Genomic DNA, 21,428 nt, shown 5'->3' with positions numbered 1-21,428 from the left:
TTATCAGATACAATATTCTTGATAAATGTAGATAATTGTAGTGATTGAGTGATGTTATACTATCTGCTTATTTATAGACACAAGCTTGGTCATCATAACCAGACTCTCTGCTTTTGTCGTTAGTAACGAAAAGAAGACCAAGTGTTGCATTGTCTCTAGAGGTTGTTAGATTCATAGAAAAACATATGTGGTATTCTACTTCCATCCCAGAGTTAATTTATATTTTATATTTACTCTTTGACAATTTTATATATAATATACATTTTATACTATTTTCTTTACACTCCCATGTTTTCATCTACCCTGGCTTATCTTTTTCTCACCAAGTCTACCTATAACTTCCTTGTTTATTTTCCTATGTGACTAATTGGATTTAATCTGTGACACTCCTGTGGGCATAGGTAAAGCTATCTAATGAGCAACTTATCAATAGCTACCTCACCAAAGATACTGACTTCATCTCTTCCAGAAGTACTCTCCATCTATGACTGAATGATCATTGGCTTAGTCTGTGTGGGGCTTATACAGGCAGTCACAGCTATGGTGAGGTCATGATTCCTAAGCCCATGCAATGCTCATAGGATAGCATTTCATGGTCCTCCTACCGATTACTCTGCTCTAGCACTTTTCTCTCTCTCTCCTCTTGTGCTTCCTAATCCAGTGGAAAATGATATAGTTTTGTTTTGTTTTCTTCTCTATTCCAAAGTTGAACAGTAAACAATCATGCTCTCTGAACATTTTGACTAACCATTATCTGTTTCTTAGCTAATTTGCTTTAAAGATCAAATTCTTTGATTAAGATAAGAACTGAACTAGTATATAGTTACAAATGTTATGATTTAAGTGGCAGCTTGACAACATCTTTTAGCAATACAAAAGTTTGCTAAAAAGTTTAGCAGTTATACCAGTAGTGTCTATGACCTTCTGAGTCATGGACCTTCAAGAGGACTGGGGATAAGCCCCTCTTATCGCACAAGCTTCATTCCAACCAAAAATCAGTTAATTATCCAAATAATATTTTTAATTACTGAATAAGGAGCTGTAAAGATAGCTTAGGGGCCACAAGAAGTTGCTGCTCTTAAGTGAACCCAGGTTTACTCCCCAGCACCCACATGGCATCTCACAACCACTTATAACTCCAGTACCAGATCTGATGTCCTCTTCTGACTTCCATTGGCACCCATTATGTATGTAATACAAAAGCACACAAGAAAGTCAAATAGTAATACCATATATCTACGTATGTATGTATGTATCTATCTATCTATAGATATATACATATATTCATATAACATATATAGATATATAACTTTTAGAGAAACTGCATATAAAATACCATCCCTCTAGAGAGACAGGTATCTGTAGGTTTGTCGAATTTCTAGAGAACTCATTAGGTTTAATGATAAGAGAAGTGGTGTAGGATCAGCACTGGACCTGTGTATGTGGCTTCTCAAAACTGAAGAATAGTCTATCACAGAAAGGTTTTCAGAAGGTGCCTGTCCACAGATATACTATATTCACAACTATCCTTAAGTGCTCAGTGGGGAAATTTATTCAGCTTCACCAAATTGATTGAGAAATTAAATTGAATGTTGTTTGGAAAAGGACACTGTCCTGAAGACATAAAGAAGAGGATTTTGGATTGCCCCAATGTTCCAATGGGCTGTAAGGAGTTTCAAAGAAAGCACTGAGAAAAGATGGTCTATCCAATTTTTTCCTCACTTTGACTTGAGAAACTGAGATAGCTTGTTGATGTTTAGTTTCATGAGCTCACAACAAGTGTCTCTTTTGATTTATGTTAAAACAGCATTGTGTTTTGATATTGAGAAAACAAATAGTTGTCTTAATTTCTTTAGAAGAAAGGCATGCATAGCTACATTAAGTTAAACTTCAAAAAAGTTCATACTGTTACAACTGAGAGATCTATATGTACTTAGTTCTAGTACATGGAAATGTCAATGCTGTGGGATATCCACAACTGCTTCATTTATAAAATGCTTTCTAGTGACAAAAATGTAATATTTGTGTTTTATATCAACACAAATTCATTCCATCTTAGAAATTACTTACAATCTTGAGAAATCTGAAAGTCAAGCAGCTTAGATTTAGATGAAGAAGACATATTTGTGGACAAAAGAATCCAATAAATTTTAATTTAGCATATCAACTCTGTGTTTTGAGCCATAAGTTGATAAATTACATTAATATTTTAAGCCTGCATATTATTGTTGAGATTTTGTGTGTTGCTAAGTATTGCAATGCTAAATACTGGCTCCTAAGATGCAGCTGTCCCAGGTGAGGAGATCTTCTGGGACAAGCAAACCCTGTACATCAAGTAATGATCTATAATCTTGCTCCTTAATTTAAACCCTTGGTTGAATAAAAATGCCTACATCCTATAGCTGGGCAGTAAGTAGAAGAGAAGTAGGTAGGGCTTTGGTTGCTTGTCTTGGAGTATGAAGCAGAGACCACGAGGAGAAGAGACGAAAGGAGAAGAGAGGAGAGGATCCTATAGGGTAGTTGGATCATGAGAATATGGCCATGAGGCTCTGCTAGTTAGCCCAGATGGATCAAGGCAACTTATATCACAGAGTTATTCACAGAGAAGTAGAAAAATAACTGAGAAGGTTGATATCTGCCCAACTCTAATGATATAAGGCTTATATAAATATAATGTTTTATGTCTTTTATTTGAGAACTGAATGATCAAAGGGATTAATTGATTAATTGGGATAGAAACTCCCAATTAATTTTCACTTCACATATTTTATTGTTGTAAAAAGCTGCCAAATGAACATAAGAGAAAGCCTCTCATTAACATTTGAAGCTTACGTGACATATACTCATTTATTATAAGTTTACATTAAAATTAATTTTCATAAACATTGGAAGTACTCACAAGTTTTACTATTGTCTCATAATTTTCTGAAATGTTGAATTCAAATTTTATTTTTCTGTTTATAAAAACAACAACCAAGTTTGGAGATTCAGCCAGCCAGTATCAATGTAAACACCATAGCTCTTCCCATGTCAGACAGCAATGCTTGCTGTGGAGCTATCCACATGAAACATTTGCAGATGAAGGCAGCCAAGCTACCTGTGGAGGGTTGTGGCAGGGGGCTAACTGGAATCCCCAGCAATGCAAGAAGATCAGGCAGCAATCCAGGGATTTCCTTGTCATCTACCTACAGGGCATTCATCACCCTAATGGACTGAAAATGAATGTGTTGCTAATCCTAGCAGTGGAAAACCACTGCATTTATTGCTGTGCTCAACCAGGGAAACAGGGTAGTCTTGGGATGAAAATAAAATCCCTAGCAAATAAACAGATGACCATGGTTTTGTTGAGTTGTAGTTGTTGCATTGATATTACATAATGGATGATATGACATTAGACAACATCTCTTATATGCAATGAAATTGCTTGATAACCTTTGTTTTTACAGGTCTTGATGGCCAAATCTTTTCAGCTTATCCTCCTAGGCTAAGGCATTCTCTTCTTATCTTGATTTGACTCTTATGTCTTCTGCAGTAACAGAGAATACTCTTGAATGCCTAGGGTCCCTGTGAAGCACAGGCTGGTCTTGGTGCAATCTAGACAGACGTTTCTCTCACATGATGATGCACTTCTGTATCTTAGTAACAAAATTCAATTTGATTAGATGGACAAGTATTGATCCCCAGGCCCATTATAGAGTGTTATTCATAGGTGGCATGCTTTTACCTTTGTAAATAAATGATGAAGTGGCTGTGTACAGATGTTTTTTAAGTACTGTGGGCACACACAGTGATATAAAAAATATGATCTTTAACCTTGAGGAAATTACAATCTAGATAGGGAAATGATAGTACTGAATATCAATTTTTATAATTTGTTTTCTTGCCAGTGTTATGGACTAAATCAAGGGCCTTGCTCAGGGTTCTACTACTGAGCTACATTCCTGGTCTCATCTCTAACTTAAAACATATGAAATAAATTTCATGATAAAGGTGACATATGAGGCTCCTCTACAAATTTTGTTCCTTCCCTAGAAGAATTTTGCAGAAGGAGGTTTTAATTTGGGTTTTGTTAAGCCATGTAGCTTATCAACTTTGAGAATAGTTAATGAAAGCTTTAAAGTACAGAAGACGAGAATGTGAGTTTGGTGTCCCAAGTCTGAAATGCCAGCACTTTCAAGACTGAGGCAGAAAGACTGTGATATTGCAACCAGGTTCAGAAATGTAATGACTTCGGGGTTAGTAAGGTTAAGTAGCAGCTCTGTCTCAAAAACAACTGACTCATGAAATCATGCAGCAAGAATGAATGCTCAATAGTCCTTTGCTTTATCTCAGGCTTTTTTTTTGAAATTTATGAAAATTTCAAATTCAGGAAGTGTTTTTTTTTCACATCTACAGCTGCCACTCTGATCTCTGATTTACTGAGCTCTCCATATGTCTTATGTACTTAGAGATAGATATATGTATCAAGGTGGTTAAGGTGAACCAGGGTGACATATCCAACTTGAATTCTCAGTGGCTCTTCTCAAGGCTTGCTTATGTCCCACTTAAATTACAACTTAATCTTCAGTCATCAGGGGACAAACTGAACAAATGTTATTTTCATTGAATCCTGGAGCCTATATTGTGTCCTGTCATTTATCCTAGACTTTTGTTCGGACAAAAAAAGGAAGGTGGAGATTTCATTCTAAGAAGTGATACCACCATTTCAGCTACAAAGTGACCATGACTAACTATGCAGCTCTCGGGGCTATCCTAGGGACTGGAGCAGTAATTGTTCCTGAAAGTCAGTAAGGATCCACATAAGAACTTACTGACATGCTCAATTCACTTATAATGTCTCCATACTAATGGTGCAGGCGCCATGGTGTCCCTCAGCTCTGTTAACTCATTAAAATAACCCACACCAGAACACAGAACTAAAGTAGCCACTGGGAACTGATCTGTTCAGTCAAATAAGAAAAGAAGTGATGAGAAGGATGTTTTTCTTTTGCAAAGTTTTGTATAGATGACATAATTGCACCAGTAATAATAACAATTATTAGTTTGTATTAGTTTATTCTCTGACAATTTCAAAATGTTGATGATACATTCTCATCACACTCATCCCTCTTCCCTCTCTGACCCTCTTCCTCCCCAAATGAACACCAGTTTTCTCTTACCTCCATCAACAACCTTCCTTCCACTCAATTTCAGCACATTTGGCTTTGAAATCCACTGGGTTTAACCAAAGTCAGTCATGTGAACATGAAGGGCTGAGTGTAAAGCTGTTCCACAGAGGAGGTATATCACTGTTGATAATTTTTCCTCTTCTTCAGGTCTTCTCACATGCCCTAAGCTCCTCTGGGTGGCAAGGGTATTATGAGCCACATCTCTAAGTAAATTAACATATTTATTTTATTAAAAGCCACGTATTAGCTACTGGTTAATTATTTGCTTAATATTATATGATTATTTTATTTGAAATATTAAATTCTAGTCATCATTTCTGAAATACAAAACTATTTTAAAATATGCAAATTAGTAGTTGTGTTTCTTTCATTGTATCAAGCACAGGTCATGCACACGTGTGAGTCAATGCTAATATTAACAAAAGGTAGAAATTAAACAATTATTAAATCACATCAAAGAGGAAATATTTCATTGTATTAATTGTACCTTTGCTTCAAAGTACGTTAACAAAATAAAAACTAAAGCAGCAGGTTTATTTTTGTGGTGAGTGTGTGTGTATCTGTGTTTATTGTGATTTTTATCCATGCATGTGAATATGCATTTGGTGGGTTCTGCATACATATGTATGTTTGGTGGGCTGCACAGATTCATGAATGCTAGAGGAAGACACCAGATGCACTGCTCTATTCCTTTCCATTTCATTCCATGAGACAGGGCCTTTCTATGAAATGAGTGGCACATAGACAGTCAGAAAGCTCCACCCATACCCCTGTCTCCACCCTGCAGCATTACAGGTATAATTAAGACCACCCTTGTTTTCCACGTGTGTCCTAAAGATCTGCACTTAGATCCTCATGCTTATACAACAACCTCTGTGCTTTACTGAGTCATCTCCCAATCCACACATGATCATTTTATTGCAACCAATTTAATGAAAATGTCTTATGAATAAGATTAAATTTCATCTTGCAAACAAAAATGTGGCCCCTTGTGGTATTCTGTCTGTCTCATCACATTTAGATTTAAATATACTTAAAGCTCAAGTGGTACCATAAAATTACGGAAGCTAGTCAAACCCTAGCTTTGTTCCTAGGCTTTATAAGCATCCTACTAACGATGCTTTTTCGACATATATTATTATGTATAAGACTATGCAGTGTTATTTAGATACATAAACCATGTCATCTTTCAAAATATTGTACACTAATTGTACACTTATCTGTGAAGTCAGAAGTCCGTAGCTATGACAGGAGACAATTATGAAATAGTGAGGTTTCAAAAATAACTTTCCATGACCAACCTGTAGTATTAGACTGGGGAAATGGTTCAGTGGGTATGGGCCCTTGCTGTGCAAATGTGAGGACCTGCTTTCAACTTCTCTGTACCTATGAGAAAGCTGCATAAAGCTGTATGCTCTTACACCTCGAGCCTTGAGCCTTGGGAGTGTGGGAGAGGCTGAGACAGGTAGACATTTTGGTCATGGCCTCCTAAATAGTTCCGGGTTCAGTGCAACATCTTATTTCAAAAAAGAAAGGGTGAAAAGGGATAGAACTAGACAGCTAAACTTCCTCCTTTGGTTACCACAACTACATAAAACCACAGTGTCTGTAACACATAGACACACACACACACCACAAAAGATAGGGATGAGTAAGATAATTATGATGAAGACAACATTATATATTAATGCTAATTTTTTGGCAGATTAAAATACACATGTGTATTAGAAAAACTCAACCCCAGATAGTGCTGTTTAGATCTTGGACCAACATTACTTACCAGTGTTTAAAATTTCTTTGCCAAATTATCCTAATGGATGGATCAATTTTTAGACGGCTTCATCTTTTCCTAAAAGCTGTACACAGATGATCATTGTCCTAGATTATGTCCAGTTCCCAGAGGACAGAGCTCCCCTCCTTCTTTCTGACTTGTCACTCTTATGAGCATTCTTGGCTTGTATGTACAGCCATGTTGGAAATCAGAGAAGATGGAAAGGGATTAATCATTTGTATATTATGACTCGGGAAGAGTTAGGATACAGAACATACAGTTATGTAATCAAAGAGAAAAAGTATGTGCATGCTAATATATTCTTTGTCACAAAAAGGTAGCATTGACAATCCAAAAAGAAATCATTATCAAATACATGTGTAGACACAACAACTTAAAAAAGCAATTTCATGTGGCCTCTATTCATGATTTTATATTACCAGAATGTCTGATGCTATTATCTAAAGGGGGGAATACCAGACAACTAAGAGTGTACAGCCCTTGTTTTTATTACTAGACACAGGTAGGAAAATCAGTGACACATTGAGATACTGTATTAAGGTTACTGTTGAAATAAAGCTCAATCTGCTTTAACTTGAATGTTAAAGAAAGCCTTTCAAGACGTTAAATACAACCCCATTTTTACCAATAAAGACCTTGGGCCCCAGAAGGACTAGAAAAACATCCAAACTAGAGTACAAAATGACAGATAAATGGGAAAGAAGAGTGCAAGTGACATAGTCGTGTGGTAAGCTAGAGAAGTGATTTCTGTTGTGTCTGAAACAGAGAACTCTAACTAGTTTGTCTTATCTTCAGTGTAGTAAGAGTCACTGAAAACTTTGAATGCACAGGACTTATGACCAATATCCATGTTTGTAGGTTTGTAGATGGTCCCCAATTTGTATACTAAGTCAAGATTTGAAAAGAGAAATCAGGAATTGGTGTTTGCCCATGAGATGGGTGTCAGGGATTCCTGTTTGCCCATGGGATGGGTCCCTTGTTGGGTCAGTTATTGCTTGGCCATTTCCTCAGTCTTTGCTCCATCTACCATTTCTGCATTTCTTGTAAACAGGATAAATTGTGGATCAAATGTTTTGTAGGTGGGTTTGTGTCCCTATTGCTCCACTGAGGTTTCTGCCTGGCTACAGTAGTTGTTCTCAAGTTCTATATCCCCACTGCTGTGAGTCTCAGCTAAGATCACTGATTCTTGGTAACCTCCCCTACTCCAGGTCTCTGGCACTTGCTTCAGATGTTCCTTAAACCCTGACCCCTTACCAATTGCAGACTACATTCATTCTCATGAACATCTTGATATCACCCTTGTTTCTCACCACATCTAATCCAGAAACACTCCCCAATTCCCTCTCCATCCCCTCTCCCAACCAATTCTCTTCTCCTTCTGCCTCCTACAGCTATTTTATTCCCCCATCTAAGTGAGATTCAGTCATCCTTATTTGGGCCTTACTATGATTGTCCACTGAGAGGTTCCATCTAGCAGCCGAACCAGACATATGCAGAAACCCACAGTCAAATATTACATGGAGCTTTGGGACTCTTATGGAAGAATTGAGGGAAGGATTGAGGGACTCAAAGGGAATGGGAATTCCACAGGAAGACCAACAGAGTCAACTAACCTGAACCCTCGGGGGACCTCTCAAAGGCTGATCAACCAACCAAAGAGCATACATGAGCTGGACTTACTCTCCAAATCCCCAAACATATGTGGGTTATGAAAAATGGGACTAGAGCTATCTCTAAAGCTGTTGCTTGTCAGTGGCTGTATTATCTGGCCTCAGAGGGAGAAGTGCCTAGCCCTGTAGAGACTTGATGTACCAGGGTGGAGAATTCCTAGGGAGAACTTATGCTCTCTTGGAGGAGAAGAGGAGAGGGAATGGGGAACTGGGTTGGGGGGACTAGTTTGAGTGAAGAAAGAAAGAAAGAAAGAAAGAAAGAAAGAAAGAAAGAAAGAAAGAGAGAGAGAGAGAGAGAGAGAGAGAGAGAGAGAGAGAGGGAGAGAGGGGGAGGAAGGAATGAAGGAAGGAAGGAAGGAAGGAAGGAAGGAAGGAAGGAAGGAAGGAAGGAAGGAAGGAGAAATGAAAAGAAGAGAAGAGAAGAAAAAGAAATGAAAAGAAAAAAGAGAAAAAATAAAAAGAAGAAGAAAAATGAAGAGGCTAGAGAAAGAGTTGTTGCAATACAGGAAAGAGAGGAAAGAGAGGAAAAGAGGAAAAGGTCAACAATGTGTCCCCCATTTCTGCCAAATTAAGAGGATGAGAGAAATACCAAAGCCTATAAATGCCATATATAGAAACATGGCATATAGAGAAAGACAAATGAGGAGGGAATTTAAGGGTTTTGATTTTAGACATTAAGAATGGCGATTCCTTCAGTGTCCCACAGGAAATTAAGAAATTATAACCAAACTTTCAGAACAGAATTCTGAACTAGAATTATTCAGGAAATATTCATATATGGAATGTTTGCACTGGTAAAGATAGTGATTATATTTTGTGTGAGACAACAATGAACTATGGAACTTTGTTTGCATTTTGTATTCATGATACACTATATAGCAATTAATTTTTGCATTAAGAATTATTTCCATGAGAGTAAGCACTTGAAGGCAAATAAAAGATGTTAATATTGGAGTACTTCAAGTGAATTCTGAAATAGTTTTCTACAAAATAGTATTCTGTATGTCATTAAGATGTTTTTAATGTAACTACAAACACATACAAATTAAGAACTGATACCAGGGAATTAAATACACGATGATAGTTCTCAAACATACAAAAGAGAATATCAGGAAGCTGGAATGATAGCTCAGGAAAGTGCTTGCAGGACAAATACTAGGTCCAGATCTTGACTCCAAAACCCACATTCATAACCTGGACATTTTAGTCTTAATGCAAATCAGTCCTGAAGAGACAGAAACAGATGAATCTATCCAGCTTTCTGGCATGTTCACCAAGCCTAATATGTGAGATTCCAACCAAATGAAAGACTGTATTCCAAAGCACAAAGTAGACTGAACTTGAGGAATAACACCCAAGTATAACATGTGGAGTCCAAGTGTACACTAATACACACAAAAGCACATGATCATGCACAGGTACAAGGAAATGCACAAATGCACACAAGAATAACAAGTTTAACAGAAATCAGTTATTAATAAAACATTTTTATCAAGCAGCTAAAACATTTTATAGAACTGATTTTTAAGCTTTCTTTTCCATAAATACTCTGAAAGATCGACATATTAAATACAGGAGAAAGGAACTGAATTACAGCAAAATAGTTATTGTTTTTCTACAGAATATAGAGTACTTTCATTAGCTAAAATATTACAGTAAAAATAAAATCATGTATAAGACAGAAAATGTAGTCATGTATTCCTACTAAAACATATTTTAAATGATAAAATGATTAGGTCAGAAAATGGATTATTCTTCAAAAATGAATATAAACATAATGAGCTATAATTTAATATTATAAGAGAAAATGTTGGTGTATGTTTATCTTGAGTAAATTAATCATTCCTATCCATGAAATGTTTTATAATTATCTGAATTGTGAAAATGCATTACATTATGGAAGACCTAGTTTAAGACTTTTGTAAGGTGCTCATAAAAATAGCAAAGCTAAATTAACTTAATAAATGCTTAAGTATCATATTACATTATCTAGTGCCTCCAATATGTATCAGCTCAAATAGATTTGTCACTCTAGGAAACAAACTTCTGGGTGTGTCTTAGAAAATATTTACAAGTGGTTTAACTGAGGAAGGAAGATACTCCCCGAGTATGGAAATTCTGGTGGTTTACATGGGAATGCCCCCCAAAATGGTTCTCAACCTGTGAATCTCGACCCCCTTGCCGGTCAAATGACCCTATCATGTGGGTCATCTAAGAGTGTTGGAATGTTTATAGACATTTACATTATGATTCATAATAGTAGCAAAATTACACTTATGAAGTAGCAATGAAAATAATTTAACAGTTGAGAATTACCACAACACAAGGAATTGTATTAAAGTGTCTCAACATTAGGAAGGTTGAGAACGACTGCCCTCCACTCTAATATGTGAATACTTAGTCCCAAGTTGATGGAACTGTTGGGAAAGACTGAGGAGGAGACGTGTCAGGCTTCTAAAAGCTCATGTCATTCCCACTTAGCATTCTCTTCCTCCTGCTTTTAGATCAAGATATAAGTTCCCAGACACTACTCCACTGCCATGCCCAATTTTTCACTGTTCTGATGGTCATGGACACATGAATCTGTAAGCTCAAAATAACATCTTTCTTTGATAAGTTGCTTTGGTCACAATATCTTATCAGCAATAGAAATATAACTGAGATAAGCACCATGATCACAAGGGCTGTGATATCAACTTGAATAAAAGTGTTAAAAGGAGCTTCTTCATGTCCTGTTTTATGTTTTCTCATCAACCCAGATGTAGGAAGTCTTATTGCAGTTTTCTGCCATTGCAAGTTGTACCATACTCTCCCTGCCATAATGAGCACCCTCTCTTAAACTGTGGGCAAGGCAAACACTTCTCCTAGTACATTGCTTCCTCTCAAGCATTTAGCCAAATGATAACAGAAGTATCTAACACAAATAGATCTTTTCACTGAAAATTGGATAGTATGGTATTCTATAATATTTTATTTTATTAAGTACCATCCATTTAATTATGTGCATATGTTTGTGTGTCTGTGTATGGACATGAGTACAAATGCCCGTGGAAGGCAGAAAAAAAACATCAGTTACCCTGGAGCTAGAGTTGCAGGTGATTGTCAGCCTCCTGATATGGTGGAGAGAAGCCAAACTTGGTTCCTTTGAAAGGTTAAGAGCATCACTGGCTCTTAATCTTTGTTCCACCTCTCCAGCCACTCTGCAAACTTTTAGTGGATGGGTCTCACTAATCCAGTATTGCAAATAATACTTCAAAATGAATGTCATGGCCTGAGCATCTGCTGGAGACATCTTAGTTCAAGGATCCCTCCAAGACTAGTATATGCAGGTGAGAGTGTGGACTACAGAAGCTAACAGCTACTGTGACAGGCCGAAGCAACACTGCTTCTGGGACAGATCCTGTTTTGGGCCATCATCTTCGGCCAGGAGGGGGGTCCAAACGCCAGATATCTGTGCACCTTCCCTGCAAGAGGAGAGCTTGCCTGTAGAGAGTGCTCTAAACCCTAAAACTCAGAGGAGAGAGCTAGTCTCCCAGGTCTGCTCATAGAGGGTAACAGAATCACCAGAGAAACGATCTCTAAACAGAGACAACTATAACAACTAACTCCAGAGATTACCAGATGGCAAAAGGTAAATGTAAGAATCTTACTAACAGAAACCAAGACCATTCACCATCATCAGAACCCAGCATTCCCACCTCAGGCAGTCCAGGGCACCCCAACACCCGAAAAGCAGGACACAGATTTAAAAGCATATCTCATGATGATGATATAGGACATCAAGAAGGACTTTAATAACTCACTTAAAGAAATACAGGAGAACACTGATAAACATGTAGAAGACCTTAAAGAGGAAGCATAAAAATCCCTTAAAGAATTGCAGGAGAACATGACCAAACAGGTGATGGAATTGAATAAAACCTTCCCAGACCTAAAAAGGGAAGTAGACACAATAAAGAAAACCCAAAATGAGGCAACGTTGGAGATAGAAACCCTAGAAAAGAAATCTGGAAACATAGATGCGAGCATCAGCAACAGAATACAAGAGATGAAAGAGAGAATCTCAGGTGCAGAAGATTCTATAGAGAACATCGGCACAACAATCAAAGAAAATGGAAAATGTGAAAAGATCCTAACTCAAAATTTTCAGAAAATCCAGGACACAATGAGAAGACCAAACCTACGGATAATAGGAGTAGATGAGAATGAAGATTTTCAACTTAAAGGGCCAGCAAATATCTTCAACAAAATTATAGAAGAACACTTCCCAAACCTAAAGAAAGATATGCCAATGAACATACAAGAAGCCTACAGAACTCCAAATAGACTGGACCAGAAAAGAAATTTCTCCCAACACATAATAATCTGAACAACAAATGAACTAAATAAACATAGAATATTAAAAGCAGTAAGGGGAAAAGGTCAAGTAACATATGAAGGCCAGCCTATCAGAATTACACCATATTTTTCACCAGAGACTATGAAAGCCAGAAGAGCCTGGATAGATATTATACAGACAATAAGAGAACACAAATGCCAGCCCAGGCTACTATACCCAGCCAAACTTTAAATTACCTTAGATGGAGAAACTAAAGTATTCCACAACAGAACCAAATTCACACAGTATCTTTCCATGAATCCCACCCTTCAAAGGATAATAACAGAAAAAAAAACAAAAACAAAAAAACAATACAAGGACAGACAGAAACCATGTACTAAAAAAAGCAAGAAGGTAATCCCTCAACAAACCTAAAGGAAGACAGCCACAAGAACAGGATGCCAATTTTAACAACAAAAATGATAGGAAGCAACAAGTACTTTTACTTAATATCTCTTAATATCAATGGACTCAACTCCCCCCAAAAAAGACATAGACTAACTGACTGGCTACACAAACAGGACCCAACATTTTGCTGCTTACAGGAAACTCATCTCAGGAAAAAGATAGACACTGCCTCAGGATGAAAGGCTGGAAAACAATTCTCCAAGCAAACAGTCTGAAGAAACAAGCTGGAGTAGCCATTCTAATATCTAATAAAATCAATTTCCAACCCAAAGTGATCAAAAAAGACAAGGAGGGGCACTACATACTCGTCAAAAGTAAAATCTTCCAAAAGGAACTCTCAATTCTGATTATCTATGCTCCAAATACAAGGGCATCAACATTCATTAAAGAAACTTTAGTAAAGCTCAAAGCACACATTGCACGTCACACAATAATAGTGGGAGACTTCAATACACCACTTTCACCAATGGACAGATCCTGGAAACAGAAACTAAGCAGGGAGACAGTGAAACTAACAGAAGCTATGAAACTAATGGATCTAACAGATATCTACAGAACATTTTATTCTAAAACAAAAGGATATACCTTCTTCTCAGCACCTCATGGTACCTTCTCCAAAACTGACCACATAATTAGTCACAAAACAAGCCTCAACATATACAAAAATATTAAAATTGTCCCATGCATCCTATCAAATCATCATGACTAAAGCTGATCTTCAATAACAAAATAAATAATAGAAAGCCAACATTCACGTGGAAACTGAACAACACTTTTCTCAATGATACCTTGGTCAAGGAAGGAATGAAGAAAGAAATTAAGGACTTTTTGGAGTTTAATGAAAATGAAGCCACAACATACCCAATCTTATGGGACACAATGAAAGCATTTCTAAGAGGAAAACTCATAGCTCTGAGTGCCTCCAAAAAGAAACTAGAGAAAGCACACATTAGCAGCTCTACAACACATCTAAAATCTCTAGAAGAAAAGGAAGCAAATTCACCAAGAGGAGTAGAAGGCAGGAAATAATCAAACTCAGGGGCAAAATCAAGTAAGTGAAAACAAGAAGAACTATTCAAATAATCAACCAATAGAGGAGCTGGTTCTCTGAGAAAATCAACAAGATAGATAAACCCTTAGCCAGACTCACTAGAGGGCACAGGGAAAGTATCCTAATTAACAAAATAGGAAATAAAAATGAAGACATAACAACAGATCGTGAAGAAATCCAAAACACCATCAGATCCTTCTACAGAAGGCTATACTCAACAAAACTGGAGAACCTGGATGAAATGGACAAGTTTCTAGAAAGATACCAGGTACCAAAGTTAAATCAGGATCAGGTTAATGATCTAAAGAATTCTATATCTCCTAAAGAAATAGAAGCAGTCATTAATAGTCTCCCAACCAACAAAAGCCCGGGACCAGATGGGTTTAGTGCAGAGTTCTATCAGAACTTCAAAGAAGATCTAATTCCAGTTTCTCACAAACTATCCACCAAAATAGAAACAGAAGGTACTCTACCCGCCTCATTCTATGAAGCCACAGTTACTCTGATACCTAAACCACAAAAAGACCCAACAAAGATAGAAAACTTCAGACCAATATCCCTTATGAATATTGATGCAAAAATCCTCAATAAAGTTCTTGCTAACCGAATCCAAGAACACATCAAAACAATCATCCATCCTGACCAAGTAGGTTTCATCCCAGGGATGCAGGGATGGTTCAATATACGGAAATCCATCAATGTAATCCAGTATATAAACAAACTAAAAAAGACAAAACCCACATGATCATCTCTTTAGATACAGAGAAAGCATTTGACAAAATCCAACACCCATTCATGATAAAAATCTTGGAAAGATCAGGAATTCAAGGCCCATACCTAAACATGATAAAAGCAATCTACAGCAAACCAGTAGCCAACATCAAAGTAAATGGTGAGAAGCTGGAAGCAATCCCACTAAAATCAGGGACTAGACAAGGCTGCCCACTTTCTCCCTACCTATTGAACATTGTATTTGAAGTCCTAGCCAGAGCAATTAGACAACAAAAGGAGATCAAGGAGATACAGATTGGATAGGAGGAAGTCAAAATATCACTTTTTGCAGATGATATGATAGTATATATATATATATATATATATATATATATATATATATATAACCCTAAAAATTCCACCAGAGAAGTCCTAAACCTGATAAACAGCTTCAGTCAAATAGCTGGATATAAAATTAACTCAAACAAGTCAATGGCCTTTCTGTACACAAAGGATAAACAGGCTGAGAAAGAAATTAGGGAAATAACACCCTTCTCAATAGTCACAAATAATATAAAATACCTTGTAGTGACTCTAACTAAAGGAGTGAAAGATCTGTATGATATGAAGTTCAAGTCTCTGAAGAAAGAAATTAAAGAAGATCTCAGAAGATGGAAAGATCTCCCATGCTCATGGTTTGGCAGGATCAATATAGTAAAAATGGCTATCTTGCCAAAAGTAATCTGCAGATTCAATACAATCCCCATCAAAATTCCAACTCAATTTTTCAACGAATTAGAAAGGGCAATCTGCAAATTCATCTGGAACAACAAAAAACCTAGGATAGCAAAAACTCTTCTCAAGGATAAAAGAACCTCTGGTGGAATCACCATGCCTGACCTAAAGCTGTACTACAGAGCAATTGTGATTAAAAAAAAAAAAAAACAAAAAAAAAAACCAAAAAAACTACATGGTACTGGTATAGCTACAGACAAGTAGAACAATGGAATAGAATTGAAGAACCAGAAATGAACCCACACACCTATGGTCACTTGATCTTTGACAAGGGAGCAAAACCCCATTCACTGGAAAAAAAGACAGCATTTTCAACAAATGGTGCTGGCACAACTGGTGGTTATCATGTAGAAGAATGTGAATTGATCCATTTCTATCTCCTTGTACTAAGGTAAAATCTAAGTGGATTAAGGAACTCCACATAAAACCAGAGACACTGAAACTTATAGAGGAGAAAGTAGGGAAAAGCCTCGAAGATATGGGTACAGGGGAAAAATTCCTGAATAGAACTTCAATGGCTTGTTCTGTAAGATTGAGAATCGACAAATGGGACCTCATAAAACTGCAATGGTTCTGCAAGGCAAAAGACACTGTCAATAAAATAAAAAGTCCATCAACAAATTAGGAAAGGATCTTTACCTATCCTAAAACAGATAGGGGACTAATATCCAATATATATAAAGAACTCAAGAAGGTGGACTCCAGAAAATCAAATAACCCCATTAAAAAATGACGCTCAGCAAGGAGCTGAAGGAATCCGCAGCCCTATGGGTGGAACAACATTATGAACTAACCAGTACCCCGGAGCTCTTGACTCTAGCTGCATATGTATCAAAAGATGTCCTAGTCGGCCATCAATGGAAAGCGAGGCCCATTGGACTTGCAAACTTTATATGCCCCAGTACAGGGGAACGCCAGGGCCAAAAAGTGGGAGGGGGTAGATAGGGGAGTGGGGGGGAGGGTACGGGGGACTTTTGGGATAGCATTGGAAATGTAATTGAGGAAAATACTTAATAAAAAATATTTTTAAAAAATGGGGCTCAGAGCTAAACAAAGAATTTTCACCTGAGGAATACCGAATGGCTGAGAAGCACCTGAAAACATGTTCAACTTCCTTAATCATCAGAAATGAAAATCAAAACAACCCTGAGATTCCACCTCACACCAGTCAGAAAGGCTAAGATCAAAAATTCGGGTGACAACAGATGCTGGCGAGGATGTGGAGAAAGAGAAACACTCCTCCATTGTTGGTGGGATTGCAAGCTTGTACAACCACTCTGGAAATCAGTCTGGCAGTTCCTCAGAAAATTGGACATAGTACTACCGGAGGATCCAGCAATACCTCTCCTGGGCATATATCCAGAAGATGTCCCAACCGGTAAAAGACACATGCTCCACTATGTTCATTGCAGCCTTATTTATAATAGCCAGAAGCTGGAAAGAACCCAGATGCCCCTCAACAGAGGAATGGATACAGAAAATGTGGTACATTTACACAATGGAGTACTACTCAGCTATTAAAAAGAATGAATTTATGAAATTCCTAGGCAAATTCGTGGACCTGGAGGGCATCATCCTGAGTGAGGTAACACAATTACAAAATGTACTCACTGATAAGTGGATATTAGCTCAGAAACTTAGAATACCCAAGATATAAGATACAATTAGCTAAACTCATGAAACTCAAGAAGAATGAAGACCAAAGTGTGGACACTTTGCCCCTTCTTAGAATTGGGAACAAAACACTTATGGAAGGAGTTACTGCGACAAAGTTTGGAGCTGAGAGGAAAAGGTGGACCATCTAAGACTGCCATACCAGGGGATCCATCCCATAATCAGCCTCCAAACACTGACACCATTGCATACACTAGCAAGATTTTGCTGAAAGGACCCAGATATAGCTGCCTCTTGTGAGACTATGCAGGGGCCTAGCAAACACAGAAGTGGATGGTCACAGTCAGCTATTGGATGGATTACACGGCCCCCAATGGAGGAGCGAGAGAATGTACCCAAGGAGCTAAAGGAATCTCCAATCCTATAGGTGCAACAATAATATGAACTAACCAGTACCCCCCGGAGCTTGTGTCTCTAGCTGCATATGAATCAGAAGATGGCCTAGTCGGACATCAGTGGAAAGAGAGGCCCATTGGTCATGCAAACTTTATATGCCTGGGAGTGGGTGGGTGGGGGAGTGGGTGGGGAAGCATTTGGGGAACTTTTGGAATAGCACTGGAAATGTAAATGAAATAAATACCCAATAAAAAATTGGTGTCATATGTTACTTCAGAAAATCCACTTTTCTGAATCATAGTGAATAAACATGTTAATGTTTTATATTATGAAATTTGCTATTTCATTCTCAAATTCAACATGAAAACAAATATAGAAATATAAATACTTGTCTAAAGATTGTGTGGATATGTTAGTCATCTCTATCATTATGTCAAAATACCTGTTATAAACATCGTAGGAAGTTTGTTTGCAGACATTTTACTTCAAGGTCTCTTAGTCTCCTTGTTTTTGGACTTGTGCTGACCCAGAACGGAAGTGCTTGGTACAGAGAAGTTGCTTACATCATGGCATCCAGGAATCAAATACAGAAAGGAATGGGCAGATATAAATATCCTTTTTAAGGGCACATCCTCCATTCCTTACTTTCTGCAACAGGATTCTTACTCTTAAATATTTTACTGTGTCCTCAATCAACATCAGCTAGAGATCAAGTTTTGAAATATCAGATTCACCATATGTTTAGCAACCAACCCCTTACAATGGCCACACTTTATATATCTTATCAATGGCACAAATTATTTTTATAATTCCCATAAACTATTTAGATGAAGTTTGTATTGTTTAGCTGTTTAGATAAAGCTACGAAAACTTTAAGTATATGTGCCTGTTAGGGTTTATAAGGTTTTGGTTTTTTTGTTTGTTTTGTTTGTTTGTTTGTTTGTTTTTTGAGACAGGGTTTCTCTCTATAGCCCTGGCTGTCCTGGAACTCACTTTGTAGACCAGGCTGGCCTCGAACTCAGAAATCTGCCTGCCTCTGCCTCCCAAGTGCTGGGATTAAAGGTGTGTGCCACCACCGCCCGACAAGGGTTTATACGTTTATCTCACATTGTTAAGTCCTCCATTTTATCTTAAAGATGAATCAAAAGTACCAGTTTTTAATCATATAGTTCTTTATAACTGTCTTTTCTATTTACAGATGAATGGAAGTCATGTTTCCACGATGCTCTGAGATTTTATCCATCACCATGAAAGAACGTACCCAGTATACCCTACTGTCTAAAGTAAATAGACAGTGACAAATGAGTTCATGTACAAGGTGTTTATTAAAATATGAATAAAACAAACATAAGCACTGTAGGGCTATCTGTAAATGTCCACTAACCTGTATGTGTCCATTGTAAAACTGACTCGGGCATTGCCTTTTTTCTAGCAGTTTCCTGTTTTGTCCTAGGCAGGTAGGACTAAAATATCTCTTTTCTATTACAAGTTAAGTTAAACACAAATTATTCAAAAGAAAGTAGTGGTCCATGCTTGTTTGTAACCACTTTGTTCAAATAAAGGTACTAAAACATGAATGAACTCTAAGAAGATGAAAACCATGCAAGTCTCTTGTATCCTGGCTAGCTCAGGAGTGAACATGACACAGCTGGGATTTACCTGAGGGGAGAAGTCTCAGCTAAGGAAAGATCATGTCTTGATTTTTAACTCATGTAGGAGTGGCATAGACCAATTTGGGATCGTTCATCTTTAGGAATGTGGTTCTGGGCTTACAAAGAAAGTAACTTTAATATGGGTTGGTGAACATGGCAGAAAGTAGCATTCCTCAGGGTTTCTGCTTCAAGTTCCTCTTTGAATTACTGTTAGGACTTCCCTCAGTGAGGGACTCTGGCATGGAGGTTTTAGCCAAATAAATCTTTTCCTCACTTAAACTGATCACATAGCATTTTATCACAGCAACAAAAGAGGAAAGTAGACCTTTACATAATAATAAATCCAAATAAAGAGTCTTGTAATCAGGTTGCTTCAGATTAACACTAAGAGAAACTTCCAATTTGACACTGGTATTGTAATATGCTCTATGAAGTAACAGAAATGGTTAAGACCCATTTTAAAAACAAAAGTCACTGCAAGCATAATGGCTGAACTTTAAATACATAATTCCTAGTCCCTGACAGATTTTGAATACCTAAATAAAATCAGGAATGAGGCTGTTGTCCAGTTTACCTTCCACAAAGTTTCCAGGAAAGAGAAAGTATACTTCCAAAGTATGTTTGCAGTATGTTGAGCCTGTGGTCCATAAACCAGAGCCTTTGAGTAACCTCTCGCTACCATCTACACAAGAAATGTTAATTGGAAACAGCCATGCCCCTTTAACATCATCGTGGAATGTTTTGATTTGTAACAACAAAGGTAAAATATTTTAAACTAAGGATGTATATCTGTAACTCTTTTTACTGGTGTGACATTGTACTCTACAGAAAGAACTTGAAAGAAAAGAAAAGAAAAGAAAAGAAAGGAAAGGAAAGGAAAGGAAAGGAAAGGAAAGGAAAGGAAAGGAAAGGAAAGGAAAGGAAAGGAAAGGAAAGGAAAGGAAAGGAAAGGAAAGGAAAGGAAAGGAGAAGAAGAGAAGAGAAGAGAAGAGAAGAGAAGAGAAGAGAAGAGAAGAGAAGAGAAGAGAAGAGAAGAGAAGAGAAGAGAAGAGAAAAGATTTATTTGGCCTGAGAGATAAAGAGCGAGTATAATCTATCATGGTGGTATGACATGGAATCAGATGTGTAAAAGATCTGATCACAGTTCATTGAAGTGTTTTACCATACCCACAAGAAACAGAACAAAATAAATGCTGCTATTTAGCTCAATTTCTTCTTCTTTTTTTCTTTTTAATTCAGTTTGAGAACCCAACCCATGTAATGTTACTACCTACATTTAGTAGCTCTTGGCTCTTTTATCAAATCTTTCTTGAAGCTCCCTAGAAGTATGTCTCTCCTAGATTATTCTAGATACTGTTATGCAGCAGGAATAATGTGCTCATAGGGTAAAAACATAAATCTTAAATCATTTTTCTTTTGCTCCATGCATAAATCATTTGAACTATCCTACTCTCTCTCTCTCTCTCTCTCTCTCTGTGTGTGTGTGTGTGTGTGTGTATTTAAATGTTTGCAGAGTAAATACTTTGGCCAGTATTTTTCTATATATAATTATGACTATTTAGAGAAGTAATGACTCTCTCTTTTGAAAATTGATGGTCTTAAAGTACACTATCAAGAACAGCTTTCACCCTCTACAAAATTACTTGCTCACAAATCAAGTGAGTAACTTATAAATAGCACAACATATTCAGGCAGGAAGCAGGAATTCATGAAGATGGCATCAGTCACTCATAAATTTTGTCAACAAATGCATAGTAAATCACACAGACTCTGTCTATAGAATCTATTTTGAG

General features: G+C 37.2%; 1 long non-coding RNA gene across 1 annotated transcript in view; it reads left to right on the top strand.

The window, feature by feature from the left end:
• Positions 1-19,242, top strand: part of LOC110299616 (uncharacterized) — a 57,810-nt gene extending 38,568 nt beyond the window's left edge. The window contains exon 3 of the long non-coding RNA XR_015048751.1: positions 19,182-19,242. This is a non-coding gene — a long non-coding RNA (uncharacterized LOC110299616). The remainder of the gene's footprint in view (positions 1-19,181) is intronic.
• Positions 19,243-21,428: the final 2,186 nt, after the last annotated feature.

This window comes from Mus caroli, unplaced genomic scaffold (genome assembly GCF_978045245.1).
Source record: "Mus caroli unplaced genomic scaffold, Mus_caroli_1 scaffold_10, whole genome shotgun sequence".
Classification (NCBI taxonomy): domain Eukaryota; kingdom Metazoa; phylum Chordata; class Mammalia; order Rodentia; family Muridae; genus Mus; species Mus caroli.
Note: the sequence above shows the minus strand (reverse complement) of the source record. Positions and strands in the feature narration are given on the sequence as shown.